Here is a 14440-nt window from a genome sequence, read left to right as displayed (position 1 = left end):
AATTCACTGTAGATACTAAATATTCCCCACTTCCCTGTGAAAATAAACTCTAGCACAGTAGCTGTGATGGTAAGTAAATACTGTAGAGCACTGAACTCCTTTATGGGGGCTCAATTCCAAGAAGTCTACTGCTTTCTGTTAACAACTTCAGCTAACAGGCAATGTCAAAGAAACTAGAAAGTTGGTGCTCTCATGTTGGCAATGGGATGCTTGGTCATTCTTCTTGCTTATGCTGATTTTGTAATTTTTAAAATGCAGTAAAATACCACAGATGTCTTCTCTACTGCTCTGTGTCTTAGTTTCCTTATAGTACTGCAAAGGAATATTTTCAGGGTGAAACAACCACAATACACTTGAAATACTTAAAACAAGTAACTAGCCTCTAGAAATTTCCAATAATATCAGCAATTGTTTCATTATAAAGACAGGGATAAAACTTGGATTTAGGAGAAGATAAAGGTATTTAGTGAAATCAATTAGATTTTTTTAAAAAGATGAAGTCTAAACTCTTTCAATTTGACCCCATGAAATGATTTGCCCTTCGAGTGATATCACTGTTATGAAATTATTAGATATCTGGCCAATAGATTAAGATTTAACACAATAAGCTAGATGTTTGAGACTTTAGATTTATACAGCTTATTTGGAGATTATATTGAAACATTTTTGTTCTTACTTTGAAGAACAAGCAATAATAATCATATAAAATGCATTTTCTCTTAATTTTTTTTTACAAATTCAGTGACTATAATAAGTACCTAGCCCTGACTGAAGTATGATGGCAAATCCATTTAAAAATGTATATTCCTAGTGTCAGTGGCAAGCACTCCTTCCTATAGTCACCCTGGCTACTAAAAGCCTAGTGTATTTTTTTCACATCCTGAAAGTCACTTCAAAATGGTCAATCAGAAATTTCTAGAGAGATTGGTAAGAACGCTTGTAACTCACTCAGGTGCACTGCATCAGAAACTCTCAGGGTGTCTCTTGGAAATCTATATACTTAATTACTGCCCTTTTAGTTCTGTGGTGTTATCACTTTTATGGCTAGTCAAAGTTTTTATTTAATATAATAGATATTCACTAGGTACAAATAGTTGGAATGTCTAATTATTGTATAAGTATTAGAGCTTAAGACACTGGCCTTCCTCTTATGTTTAACATATTTAAAACATTTATCATATGATATATTTTGATCATATTCTTTATCCTGCTCCAAGTCCTCTAAGATTCTCCTGCCCTCTCTATCCACCTTACTTAATATTATTTTTTTCTCAACAAACAAAACCAAAAATGAAAGACAAGAAAAACAAAACAAACAAAAAGCTTCCACCAAAGACAAATACAAAACAAGCAAATAAAAATCCCCAGCAACACATAAGCATAACAAAATGCTCACGAAACAACATGGAATTTTATTCTGTGTTGACCAACAACTCCTGAGCATGAGCCTTGCCTGGAGTGAGGTTGGTACATCTCGTATTACTCCATTGGGGAAAACTGATTTGTCTTCTCTAACCAGGCATTAATTCTTGGGAGGGCTTTGTGGCCACTTTCCTTCTCCTTATCTGTGCTGGGATTTTGTCTGACTTGAATTTGTGCAGGTCTGGTGCGTGCTGCCACAGTCTCTGTCAGTTCACATGTGCATCAGCTCCTGTGAAGATGAAAGCCGCTGTTTCTGTGCTGTCATTTACCAGTCCCAAGATCTATAATCTTTTCCCCACCTCTTCTGAAGGATCCCCGAGGCTGGTGGGAGAGGGGAGTTGATAAAGACATCCTTTTAGGGCTAGGTGTTCCAAAGTCTCTCACTGCACATAGTCAAATTGTAGGTCCTGGTTTTAATTTCAATCTACTATTGGAAGACATTTCTCTGATGAGGGATGAGTTGCACTTATCTATAGGTATAGCAATATGACATTAGTTGTTTTATTGCTATGTTCTTTTAGCAGAATAGTAGTAGTATCTTCTCCTTAGAGTCCATGACCTATCTAGTTTCAGCTTCTTATCCTCATTAATAGTTTTGGATATCAGTTCCATTTCATAGATTGGGTCCTAAATCTAATCAAAAAGTGGTTGGTCACTCCTGTAACATTTGTGCTATTGTTGCACCAGGGTTTCTGGTAGGTAGGTCACTGTTGTAGGTCACAGGGTTCACAACTGAGTGAAACTATTGATTACTTTTATCTTGTGTAAGGATGCAGTCCTTTCCAGCACCAAGACTTTTAAGACATTAATCTTCCATTTAAGCTTAACCTCTGTCATCAATGTAACTTCTGTGTGTGACTTAGGTCTTCAGCCTTGGTCCTTTTCCTTTCTGCTTACAGAAAGCAAGCTTCTATATCACCAGTGTTTTATGATATGGCATCTGCAGGACAGCTTACTTAAGTCCTTACCTGTAAGTTATATCTGGTGTAATTGTAAAACAAAAAAACTTGATTAGATAAACTACTAGTTTTACTTTATAGGATCAATATTTCCTAATATTATAAATGTCAAAGAGAATTAGGAATTGATTGTGAAGTACACTAACGTAAGATATTTCTGTAAGCTGAAAGTTTCCCAGGGACCATTGCCTCTGTCCTGTAGTTCAGGGCACTGATCTAAATAAAAAGAGGAGCTATTTTGCATACCAGTGAGATGCTGTTGAAGAAAATTAACTTTTCCTTTGTGATTGGTTGTTAATTGGAGATAGCTGATGGTTTAGGGATGGGGGCTTGAATACACTTTCCTTCACCATTTTAGGACTTGAACTAAGTTAGATCTATGCAAGCCTTGTGCATGCTGTCACAATTTCTGTAAGTTTATAAGTGTGTAAGTCCTGTTGTGTCTAGAAGGTCTTGTTTCCTTGGTGTCTTCCATCCATTCTGACTCTTACACTCTTTCCTCCTCTCTTTCCACAGAGTTTTGTAAGCCCAGAAGGGAGAGATTTAATGGGGACATCCTATTTAGGACTAAGTGTTTTAAATTCTTTCACAATCTGTACATTGTCATATTTTAGGTCTCTATATTTGTTCCCATCTACTGAAGGAGGAAGCTTCTCTGATAATGGCTGGGCAAGATACTGATAAATGAATATAGCAGAGTGTTGTTAGGATTCATTTTATTGCTATGCTATTTTATCCTACCTAGAGTCTTCATCCCTATTGACTAATGTTCATGGTCCTGGAAGGTATTATGAATGCTACCAGAAGAGAAAGTTAAGCATAAATTACAGTTACAAACCCTTCAAACTGCAGTGGTGACCTGCCTGCATGATGCGCTGGTGGAAGAGTGTCATTAAAGTTGTAGGAGTAACCAAGCACCACTATGTGATTGGAATTAAGGCCCACTCTATGACAAAGAACCTGTGCCTGACATTGCCTCGGTGGCCAAGAACTTGAAACTATGTAAGTGGGAGATCTAGTGGAAACTCAAACACTACGGTTCTGCTTAACTATGCTGTGTCTTTCTGGGTCTGGGTTTCCTCACTCGGGATTTTTTTTCTAGTTCCATCCACTTATAGGTAGGCACTAGTTTGATCTTTCCATATTTAGTGAGTTGTGTAGGTGTGGTCTTCTGCAAAAGCATTACCATCACTATATGGGGGAAACCAATAAATCGCCTTGTCAAATAGTATGGACTTTGAAAGGTTTCCATCAGGACCCTTCAGCCTACAACTCAAATAGGTGTAACCCATTCCTAAGACTGGATTTTTCATTTGGTGGTGAGTGGTGTCTAGTGGAGGCTTTGTCTATCCCATTATTTGTCTAGACCACTATCCTATTTCCTAGTGATTACAATGTAGATTTATTTCATATATGTATGTATTTAAGAATCTTCTACTGTATTAGGTTTTCATACAGCTCCTCAAATAGCCCTTAGATTTAGCTGACCCTCTCTTCATTTTTTAACCCCCTTCCTCCCCGTTTGATCCTCCCATTTCACTTCTCCCACCCCCTGTTATTCATTCATAACTATCTATTCTGTATCCCCCTCTCAAGGAGATCCTTCCCTCCCTAAATTCCTTACTCCATACCTAGAGTAGGTTATATGGTTATACAGATTATACTCTGCTTATTTGAAGACCTAAGAGTTAACATCCACATATAAATGAAAATATGCCATATTTGTCTTTTTGGGTCTGGTTTACTCCACTCAGGATCAGTTTTTCTAGCAAGTTTGCACTCCTACTAGCAATGGGTGAGTGTTTAACTTACTCCACATCCTCACCAGTATGAGCTGTCATTTGTTTTATTGTTCTTATTCATTCTGACAGGTAGGTATAAGATGATACTTCAAAGTAGTTTTGATCTTTGATGACTAAGGATGTTTAATATTTCTTTGTTTCTGGGCCATTTGTGTTTTTTCTTTTGAGAACTCCCTATTTACATTGGTACTCCAGTTTTAAATCGGGTTATTTGTTTTCTAGATGACCAGGTTTTTTAAGTTATATTTTACATATTAGCCATCTATCGGATGTGAAGTTGGTAAAAAAAAAATCTTTTCCCATTATATAGCCTGCTACTGTGTTCAAATGATGGCATGGTTTGCCTTGCAGAAGTTTTTTAGTTTCATAATGTCCCATTTATTAATTTTTGCTCTTAGTGCCACTGCTACCAGTGTCCTGCTCAGAAAGTCTTTTCCTGAGCCAAGGAGTTCAAAAGTATGCTCTCATTTTTCTATAACATTCAGTGTGTTTGATTTCTGTTGATGTCATTGATTCATTTAGAACTGAGTTTTGTCCAGAAAGAAAGTATGGATTTATTTCCATTCTTCTATATCCAGTTTGTTGAGAATGCTCTTTGCTTGTTTCCTAGTGTGTATTTCTGGCTTCTTTATAAAAAATCATGTGTCCATAGGAGGTGATTCGCTTGATCAATGTGTCTGTTTTTGTGCCAGTATCAAACTGGTTTTATTACTATAGCTCTGTAGTACAATTTGAGATGCTGATACCTACAGCAATTCTTTTATTAGTCAAAATTGTTATGGTCAGCCTCCATACCCTGCATTAGACAGCAAAATAAACTCAATGATAGTTTTTAAGGGTTTTCTTTTTTCAGATTTAAAAAAATACTATGGTTTCTAGTTTTGTTTGTATGGGTTTTCTGTATGTGTGTCTCAGCCTTTGTATGTGTTTCTTGTGTTTTTTCTTTGGGTCTTTCCCCTTATTTGTTTCTTTTGTTCTCTTATCATTTGCTTTTATTATGTCTTATTTTATTTTATTTTATTATTGTTTATTATTTTTAAGATGCCTGATTGCATTCTAATGAGAGAGAGAAGTTGGGGGTGGGGAAGTGGGAAAGATCTAGGAGGAACTGAGGGAGGGGAAACCATAATCTGAATATACAGTATAAAAATCTATTTTCAATAAAAAGTGAGAATAAAAAAGGAAAGCTGAAACTGATCAGATGCTCTGTGCCTTCTCACTGAGATACAATGTGACAAACTTCCTCACATACTTAATACTGTGATTTTCATTCTGTAATGGAAACCTTCAAAGTGTGAGCCAAAACAAATCCTTGTTTCCATAAATTGCCCTATCAGGTATGGTTTCATAGCAATAAGTAACTGATACAACTTTGAAGACAAGAATTCTTCCACAGCAATATATCTTTAACCATTTAACAGGTTTTTTTTTTTTCAGAGCATTGCTAAATTGATCATCCTGGCCTTGATCTTGGTCGGTGGCCAGGTGGTCCTTTGACTTGCCCAATCTTCCTCCTCCTTTACCTCCATGCATTTGGCACCATAGGCCTCCATGATAGCATGTGCTTCACCACTGGGCTCTATTCCAATTTAGAAGTTTATATGATTTTAAACTATAGTGATATTTAGATTTAATATACAAAGCCTTCTTAAGTCCAGCACTATGCTCTGTTAGTTTTGAATGTATTAACAAACGAGTTTCAGGAGTCAGAGTCCCATGGGCTGAGGGAATTTGTAGAGCAATTGATATAGGCTGGTATGTAATATAAACAGAGTTACTCAAAGGTACATGAGTGTAGAGAGAAAAATCTTTATCTCACCTGACTTGCAGAAAATATCCTAGGGTGCTTTCAGGTAGGGACATTGTTTAGCTGGATAGATCAAATCTCACCAACCTTATAGACACATATGGGTGGAAAACCGCCTATGGTTTATCTAGGAGGGTGACAGTGAGTACATTTGGGCAGAAAGCCTGGAAAAGCATATTGGATTCTGTCTATTACAAAGGGCCCACAGGGATTCCGTGAGTTGGAATTGACTCTGCAGACAGTAGGAATCACATTAATTGGGAGATTGCCGCTGTTAGGAATGAGAGATATAATTAAGGCAACAGTGATAGAGGCAGAAAGGAAAAACTGTGGAGCTGATGAACCACACCCGCAAAGAAGGCAGAAAAATACATCTTAAAAGAGAGATGATTCCATAGATAGGGCATGGGAAGGATTTAAACCCCTTCAAAGATGTGCCACTAAGTGAGTTATAATCTTTCCACCAGAAGCTCTGTCAAGAGAGGTAGGGATAACAGACTTGTGGGGTAGTTTGGTTTTAGTTTGGGGTGCACAAAAGCCCTCAGGTGAAAAGTGCTCAGCTGGCAGAACGAAAGTCAGGAGAGAGAGCCAAGCCCTGAGTGGGTGCGTTCTTAGCCTTGAGGTCTGGAAGCTGCTCCCAACACTCCTTCGCTTCCTATAGGCTGCAGATGGATTACACACTCAGCTCATTTTGTCATTTTGATAAAGAACATGGCAAGCCCCTTGAAGGCAGCCAGGTGATTATAAATCTGGATTCTCTGTTTCTGAGGTGAAATTAGTCTTGTAAAAAGAAAGTCTTCAATGATAAATATTTTAAATGTTGTTAGGAAAACCAAAACAGAGTCCAAGAAAAAAGTCTCCAGCCCAAAGTCGGTTTATGCTTGTTGCAGAATGAAGAAGTCAATGAACTAGGCAAGCAGCACCTTGGCTTCCTACAGAGGGACAGAGGGGCTTTAAGAGAAAGGTGAGAAAAAATTAGATTTGGGTGTAGAGAAGGCAACTGCCACCAGAGGGCAGTCGCACCTCGAGATGCACTAAACAAAGCAGTTTCTCCAGGGTTTTGTAAAGGAGTGCTTGGTTACCAGGGAAATGTGCCTTGTAGCACCAATCACCAGGACAGCCAGGTCTTTAGACCCGGAAAAGCCCGCAGGTAATCAAGCAGGCAAGTGATTCGATCTGTTTACTTGACAATTCGGAATACACCAGTTCACAGTTTCTCTACATAGAAAATTGGTTTGTTATTTTCTCTCAGGAAGAGGAAACGCTTAGCTCTATCTAGAGCAGAGTTCACTGGACCGGTCAGGTCTCAGTGGTAATAATCTTTTTGTCCTAGGAAGCTGTTATGATTACAGACAATGATTACAGCCACAGACAATGTCCAAATTTATGAAAATGCTAATCAGGAAAAGGGGTGCCTCACCATGGACCGGAAGACAGCAGCACATAGCTTGTGTAGTAGCAGCCGCTCTTTCTGGACAGCCAACGATAACAGGGATTTCTTGTCAATTGTCTGACAACAGCGCTAAGGGTAAAGTGTGCCTAGGAGAATATATCTACTATACCCAAATTGTCACAAGTAGAAAATAGATGTGTTTTCTTCCCACCTCTTTGTTCTTTACTCTCTGTAAGACAGATTCCTTGGATCCAGAACTGCTCTCAAGAGAAGCACAGAGGGGGAGAGGGCAGGAAAAAGGCATGAAGCGGCATGCAGGCAAACATTTCATTTGTCCTCATGTCCTTCAGCTTGATGCAGGGCTGTGCACACATTTTTTCAAAAGGCTGGCAGCAGCTATGTGTCTTTCTGATCGTGGGTCATACAGACCATCAATTGAGATCCTTCCACATCTTAATCTATTTGGAAATTAGACTACACAATTTCCCCAGCTGTCTCTTTAATAGGCATAGCAGTCCCCAGTGAGAGGAAGGAGGTTCCTGGAAGTCAGAATGAAAGAGGCCCAGCAAGGAGAAAAAAAAATGGATTCAACACTCTTAGGTTTTCAGAGAATGAGAACTACATAGAAGCTACTCTCTGCCATAAACTTGAACAACAAATCTTTATCCTTTCATTCTGCCCAATAGAGAATGAAATAGAGGGATGCATTCCCTGATGATCTCAAATTGAATGGTCCTGCAGTCAGATCTTGAAGGTGGGGTTTCCCACTATTTAATTTTTGAAGCTAATCTTCAGAAACAATAATGATGATGATGCTTATTCCAATAGTTTTAGGCACCATTTCCTGAACATAATTATGCTTTCTTAATAAATAAAATAAACAAAATTTAAGCTTTCTTCAATATTAAACTAAAGTTAAAAGTGTGATGTCCTCCACTGAAAACAATAATTTTAAACAGCAGCAAAACCAGGAAGATGACCCAGTTTTGAGCTCTTCTTACCCACCCCCTGGGTATCCCTTTTTGGTGCTGGTACAGTACATTGAGCATATGCAGTGTTTTATTTGGTATAAATGTTTGGAAGCTGGATTTACTAAACTATGACTAATTTCAAATAAAAAAAATGCTTCTGGAAAATGTGCTTGCCACAACCTTCATACCGCTGTTAACTGTGTGGTTTCCAAATAGAATCTGTTAGAACGAAAAATGAACAGGTACCCCAAAGAATGTGATATTGATCCTCTGTGCTTTCAACAGTCACCTATTTACATGAAAGACAGTGTAAGGCCATCAGATCCATGGGATGTTAGATGGTTTGAGTTGATGACCACATTGTACACTGATCATACCTTTTACAGAATTTAAATAGTTTTGAAAAGTAGAAACCATTATGCATGATTTGTTTTAATTCCATGTATATTAATGTATATATAACACATAGATATTCCATTCCTATTATTTATTTCATAATTTTAAAATTAGTTTACATATAATATAGACATACTGTGTGTATATTTTGCCATGTTGAGCACAGTGGCCAAAGGTTCTGACTGTCCACGATTGTGCTTAACTCTCAAACCTTAAGAGTAGGGTCACTTTTTGATTAGAAGAATTAGGATACATTTGTGTCATTTTTTCCTTTGTCCTGTTCTTTCGACTCTTTACTTTTGTTTCCTGTTGGGGCTGTAACAAGTCCAGACAAACTTAGTAGTTCAGAACAGTATGCACTTTTCATTTTTAAGTCCTGTGGGTAAGGGGTTGAAGTCACCACTCAAGAGGTAAGAGCACTTGATGTTTTTGCAGGGAGACCTGGGCTGTGTTCCAAGCACCCACATCAAGTGGTTGAAGGCTCTCTATATTTTCAATTCCAGAGATCCAACATGCTCTTTAGAGTCCTTCAGGTCAGAGCTAAATAAGGCGTTATGGGCCACTTCCCTCAGCAGGGTCTAAGGGAATCATTCTTGCTTTCTCAGCTTCTGGAATCTGTCTAGATTCCTTTAGTTATAATCCCCTTCTCTGTTTTCAAAGCACCAACCTCCCCCCCCCCCCTTCACTACTGTTTTCACATCTGCTCTTACTTTCTTCTGGGTGATTTAGACATATCCACAACCCTCAATTACTCTGTGAAATCCTTTTTGTCATGTAAGGCAACATATACATGTTTTAAGTACTAGGACTTTACTTCCTTTGGGGTGAGACATTATGCTAGATGCTATAACCAAATATTTGTACGCAATTCCTGGCTAAAATTTATCTGCTGACATTGCTTCATACTCCTTACATACCACGAAATAATAAAATGTCAGTCATTTTGAAGTGTAGTTAAAATCGTATGGCATTTTTCACACTCTCGGATTATGCACAGAATTCTGCACCAATATTCTAGACAGAAGGAGAAATTATCTGGGAAGTGGATTAATTTCCAGGCATTGTATGAAACTGCACGCCAGAACCAAGTTTTCTCAACACAGTGCCCACCTTTCCTGGTTCAGTCTCTCTAGCCAGCAGTAAACACTGTCAGAATTCTTTTAGATGCCACCTTGGGGGAATATTTTACGTTATTATTTTTTAACACAATTAAAATAGTAACTGTTCTATAAAAGCAAGTATATTTTAGAAAGAAAATCAGTTGAATATTTTTGACCTTAACAGTATTTCCCCAAAGGAGACCTATTCTTAAAATTCATACAACATGAAAGACCCAAGCATATGGTAGACAGACTCAGCTCTCCTCCTCCGTGAGCTGAACTTTCAGAGATCAGGAACAGAGCTGGAAGCCTGTCTCCTCTGCTGTGCTTCTGTATCTGACCAAGGCTATGCAATGAAGAAAAGATTCAGTCTCTCATAGCTGCCAAAGCTCTGCAGGCCAAGGTTAAGCGTCTCTGAAACCTAGCTATTGGGTGAAATTTGTATATGTTTCTTAATTTTAAAAGGAATTCACAGCACCTTGGCTCACAATGACCCCAGAATGGCCCTAGATTTGGAAAAACAATTCTTCTTTGTTCTAGTTTGCTTAAGGCTTTCATAAAAATTAAACATGCATGCACACACACTCACACAAACATAAGCGCAATTTTATTTAAAGATAGTTTTATAAACCTTGGTCTTTTCTGTTTCCTACACCAAATAAATAGAACTATGTCTCACTGACAATGAATGAGAGATGATGCTTATATCTTTTGTGAGCAATACATTTTTCTATAAGCAGTTCTCGTTTTACCTGAAGTGTTGCAATACAAAGGAATATTACAGGCCACCAGGTGCTTAAAATTCACCTGGAGTTTTCAATGGGCATATTATTTATTAATGCCATAGCAGTATCTCACATTTATTGAGTTCTTCTTACTCGCAATGGTGGGGGTTGACTCTGCTCTAGGTGCTTTATCAGAAATTCAGCTACGATATAACATATCTAAGGATGTATATACAAAGGTAAGAATATGTAAGCTGGTGTGTGGAGCAGGCCATGACTAGGGTACTCTACCAGGTATTTCTTACTGTAACTTGCTTGATGAGAAGTGTTTTGTCTTATGGGGAACCTCTGATATGAATGTTTCACATCTTGATCCCCACTTATATACAGACACTATGAATTCAGGAGCCATCTTCGGTGTGATCAGATTTATGCTTAGTGGATAGCTCATCTATATATCAGAACACATTCGCATCGTGACACTGCGCAAGTCGTGGTCTGTCTTCATCACCATTTTAAGTCATGAATTCATACTATACATTCATTGTTGCATACTGGGAATTTTAAAAAGAGTTGAGGATGAAAGGTATTTTTGCTTAATCCACAATTTAAATAACTTCTGTATGTAGAATCACTTTATTATTATTATTATTATTATTATTATTATTATTATTATTATGTTGACCTGTCCACTTTGATTAATCATTTCCTAAAGTGGGACTGAATGAGAGGAGGAGAAGGGCTGAGAATATTGTTTTTGTGTTTTGTTTTTCAAGGCAGGGTTTCTCTGTGTAAGAACCCTAGCTGTCCTGAAACTCACTATATAGACCAGGCTCCACGCACAGAGGTTCTCCCAGCTCTGCTTCCCGAGTGCTGTATTAAAAGCATGCAACACTACCCCAAGGCAAATATGGCTTAATTTTAAGGGAACGAAAAATATATAAAACAATAAAAAATAGATATGTGGTGGTAGAGTCAATAGATCTATGGAACACATATTCATAGAAGCCAAGATGTCTGATTAACAACAGAAATATTAGTGAACTCGTTGCGGGAGGTCCTTCCGCTCCTCCAGCCAATAGCCACTGAGATACCAGCCCATTGGGGCGTGGTCTCTCTCCCTTTAAAAAAGCGGCCACTTCCCTTCTAGCTCTCTCTTACTTCCTGCTCCACTTCTGGCGACTAGACTCCCTTCCCGGTTGCTCAGAGGGCTGTTGTCTGGGACGATGATCTGTAAGTTTTTTCCCCTTTAAATAAATAACCATTCTATTAATCATAATTCTAAACTGGTATGGGATTGTTTTTGACTTACGCCTCCGCCTTCATGAACTGATGAAATATAGAACTTGGATGATTTCTGATAAGGGAAGAGGAGAGAGGGAGTAAGAAGATAGAAGAAGAGGGAGGTAGGAGGAGAGGGCGGGAAGAGAGAGAGAGAACAAATACTAACACAGGGAAGAAAAATGATCATGTCAGAAGTAGAGCCAAAATAAAGAGCTGATAACAGAATGTCTGAGGAAAAAGACTCTGCTGTGTGACACCACACAAGAAGAGATGAATAACAAAATGGGCTTCTCCTAAACAAGGCTGGCCAGATCTAAAGGACTAGATTTTTCCATCCATACTTTATATCAAAGCCCCTTAGTGTGACATTCTCAAAACCCACTCTTCTCTTTTTTGTCTTAATCAGCATTACACATTCTACTCTCCACTACTGTCAACCTTGCTACTTTGTTTCAACATGATTTTATGCCTCTATATGTTACTCATTCTTATTTTTTCATAGTAATGCATACATATAATTAATAAATTGATTTAGGATCCTTTACAGCAGGGATGTAAACCTTTCTCCTTCAGATCAACCACTTTCACGTGTTGTTCAAGCATATTGATTTCTAAATTGCTTATATTGTAGCATCTTGACTTTGCATCCTTAATCAATATACTTGTCTTAAAGTAAGGATTTAGATTTTTTTTTGAATGCGTGTCTATCCATGTGTGCATGGGGAGGCCAGAGATCAGTCTTAGGTGTTGTCCCTCAGGTGTTGCCTATCTTATTTCTTAACACAGCATATCTTGCAAGCCTGGAACCTGTAGAGTAGGTTAACTCCCAGGAAACTCCAAAGATTTTTTGATGTCTACTGTATCATACATCTTAGACTAACAAGCATTTTTATCATGTTTGACATTTAATGTATGTACTAGACATTGAATGTAGGGCAAGCACTTTGCTGGCCAACATATCTCACCAGTCCCCAGGAAGTAGACCTTTATTTCTCTGGTTGCAATTTCCATCACACAAAAATGTGTTCTTATACCCTATTCTCTGAGCTTTGACCTATGGAAATTTGTGTGTGATCTTTATTAAGTATTTCCATATTATGATAATGTAATGTTGTTCATAGTTGAACTAGTTAGGAAGTTGTAATTGTTTTTTCCCTCATAAGAATTCTATTTTCCTAAGCATGAATAATGTGTTTGTTTTTGTTTGTTTTTGTATATGTTTTAATTTTTATGAACTTACCAGTAAGGAGATTTAGTCATTTTCTGAAATCCTCACAGGACCATTTGCTAGTTTTGCATATTCTGGCCATCTCATCTTTCTACGCAGATATTTTTCTCATGTGATCTGGTTTGCTTGGTACAGAGTTGTCATCTGGGCCCTAGCTACACGCACACTCAAAAATTGTAGCTACCTAAATACTGTTATGTCCATCTAGTTATATATTATTTATGAAATATTATAGGCCATTGGGATGATTTGAAGAATTTAGGAATATGTGTTTAGATTATGCACAAATAAATATTTTGTACAATGGGCAAAAGTTTCTGAGAATTTTGACATCAATAGCAGAGGCTGGAACTAATATCCTATAGATACCAGGCAGCAGCTATATCTTTATGAAGTGTAGAAAAAGATTATACCACAAAGAATTAAAAAACAAAAACAAGTACTATGGGAAAAGCAACACAATACATGCACTAATGAGGCAACAAAAGGGAAGGGGAGAAATCCTGAATAATATATGGAGTCTCAGACAACTATAGAGTTTCTTGGTATGACAACTGAACCTGCGGATCAGCTCTTTGGTCAATGTTTTTACTGTACCATGAAAAGACACTATCACTAATCTAGGCCCCTAAGGCTTGTTTGCAGTGCCTTGCTCAACTTGAAGGATATAGATATCTTGAAATTGTATATATTTTTGTGTGATCTAAAGTAACTTTGGTATTTTTATACATTTTAATTAAAATGTAATTACACCTTCTACCTCCCTTTCCTCTTCTAGCCCCTCCCAAGTCACCTTCCTCCAACTACTTCATGTTCAGTTAAATGTATTAAATTAATATAAACTAATTGTCTATTGTTTGTAAAATAAATCAACAGGTCATAAGATTAATAGATAAACATTTGAGAAAAAGCAGATAACCAGTCTTAGAAATTAAAAAGATCTAAACTTTGGTTCTCCAGGAGAGCCAATGAGAATGCAGAATCTCCAATGAGAGTTTCACTTCGCAAAGTGGAGAAAGAAGTTGCTCCTTGTTTCTAAAAGCAACAATAGGAACCTTGCATCAGGATTACCTAAAACCTCATTTTTTTTTTTCCTGTGGAAGGATGTGTGGGCTGTTGCCTGGCATCTTCATTCTCTCTGGGGAACTAAATGACAACTTGATTTTGCCAAGAAAGCTGTGTTGGACTGATATGATCTTGCATTATCTGGACACAGTTTTAGCAAAGTGTGTAGAAGACCAACAAAGAGACAGATTTTCTTTTTCAAAAAGGTCATCTGAAAGACTCTAGCACCTTCAACAAACACATGTAGCAAAATGGCTACAATTTGAAGGGGGTGTTAAAAACGTTGTC

This window comes from Microtus ochrogaster, unplaced genomic scaffold (assembly GCF_000317375.1).
Source record: "Microtus ochrogaster isolate Prairie Vole_2 unplaced genomic scaffold, MicOch1.0 UNK22, whole genome shotgun sequence".
In the NCBI taxonomy this organism is placed as follows: Eukaryota; Metazoa; Chordata; class Mammalia; order Rodentia; family Cricetidae; genus Microtus; species Microtus ochrogaster.
This window is presented reverse-complemented; position numbering follows the sequence as displayed.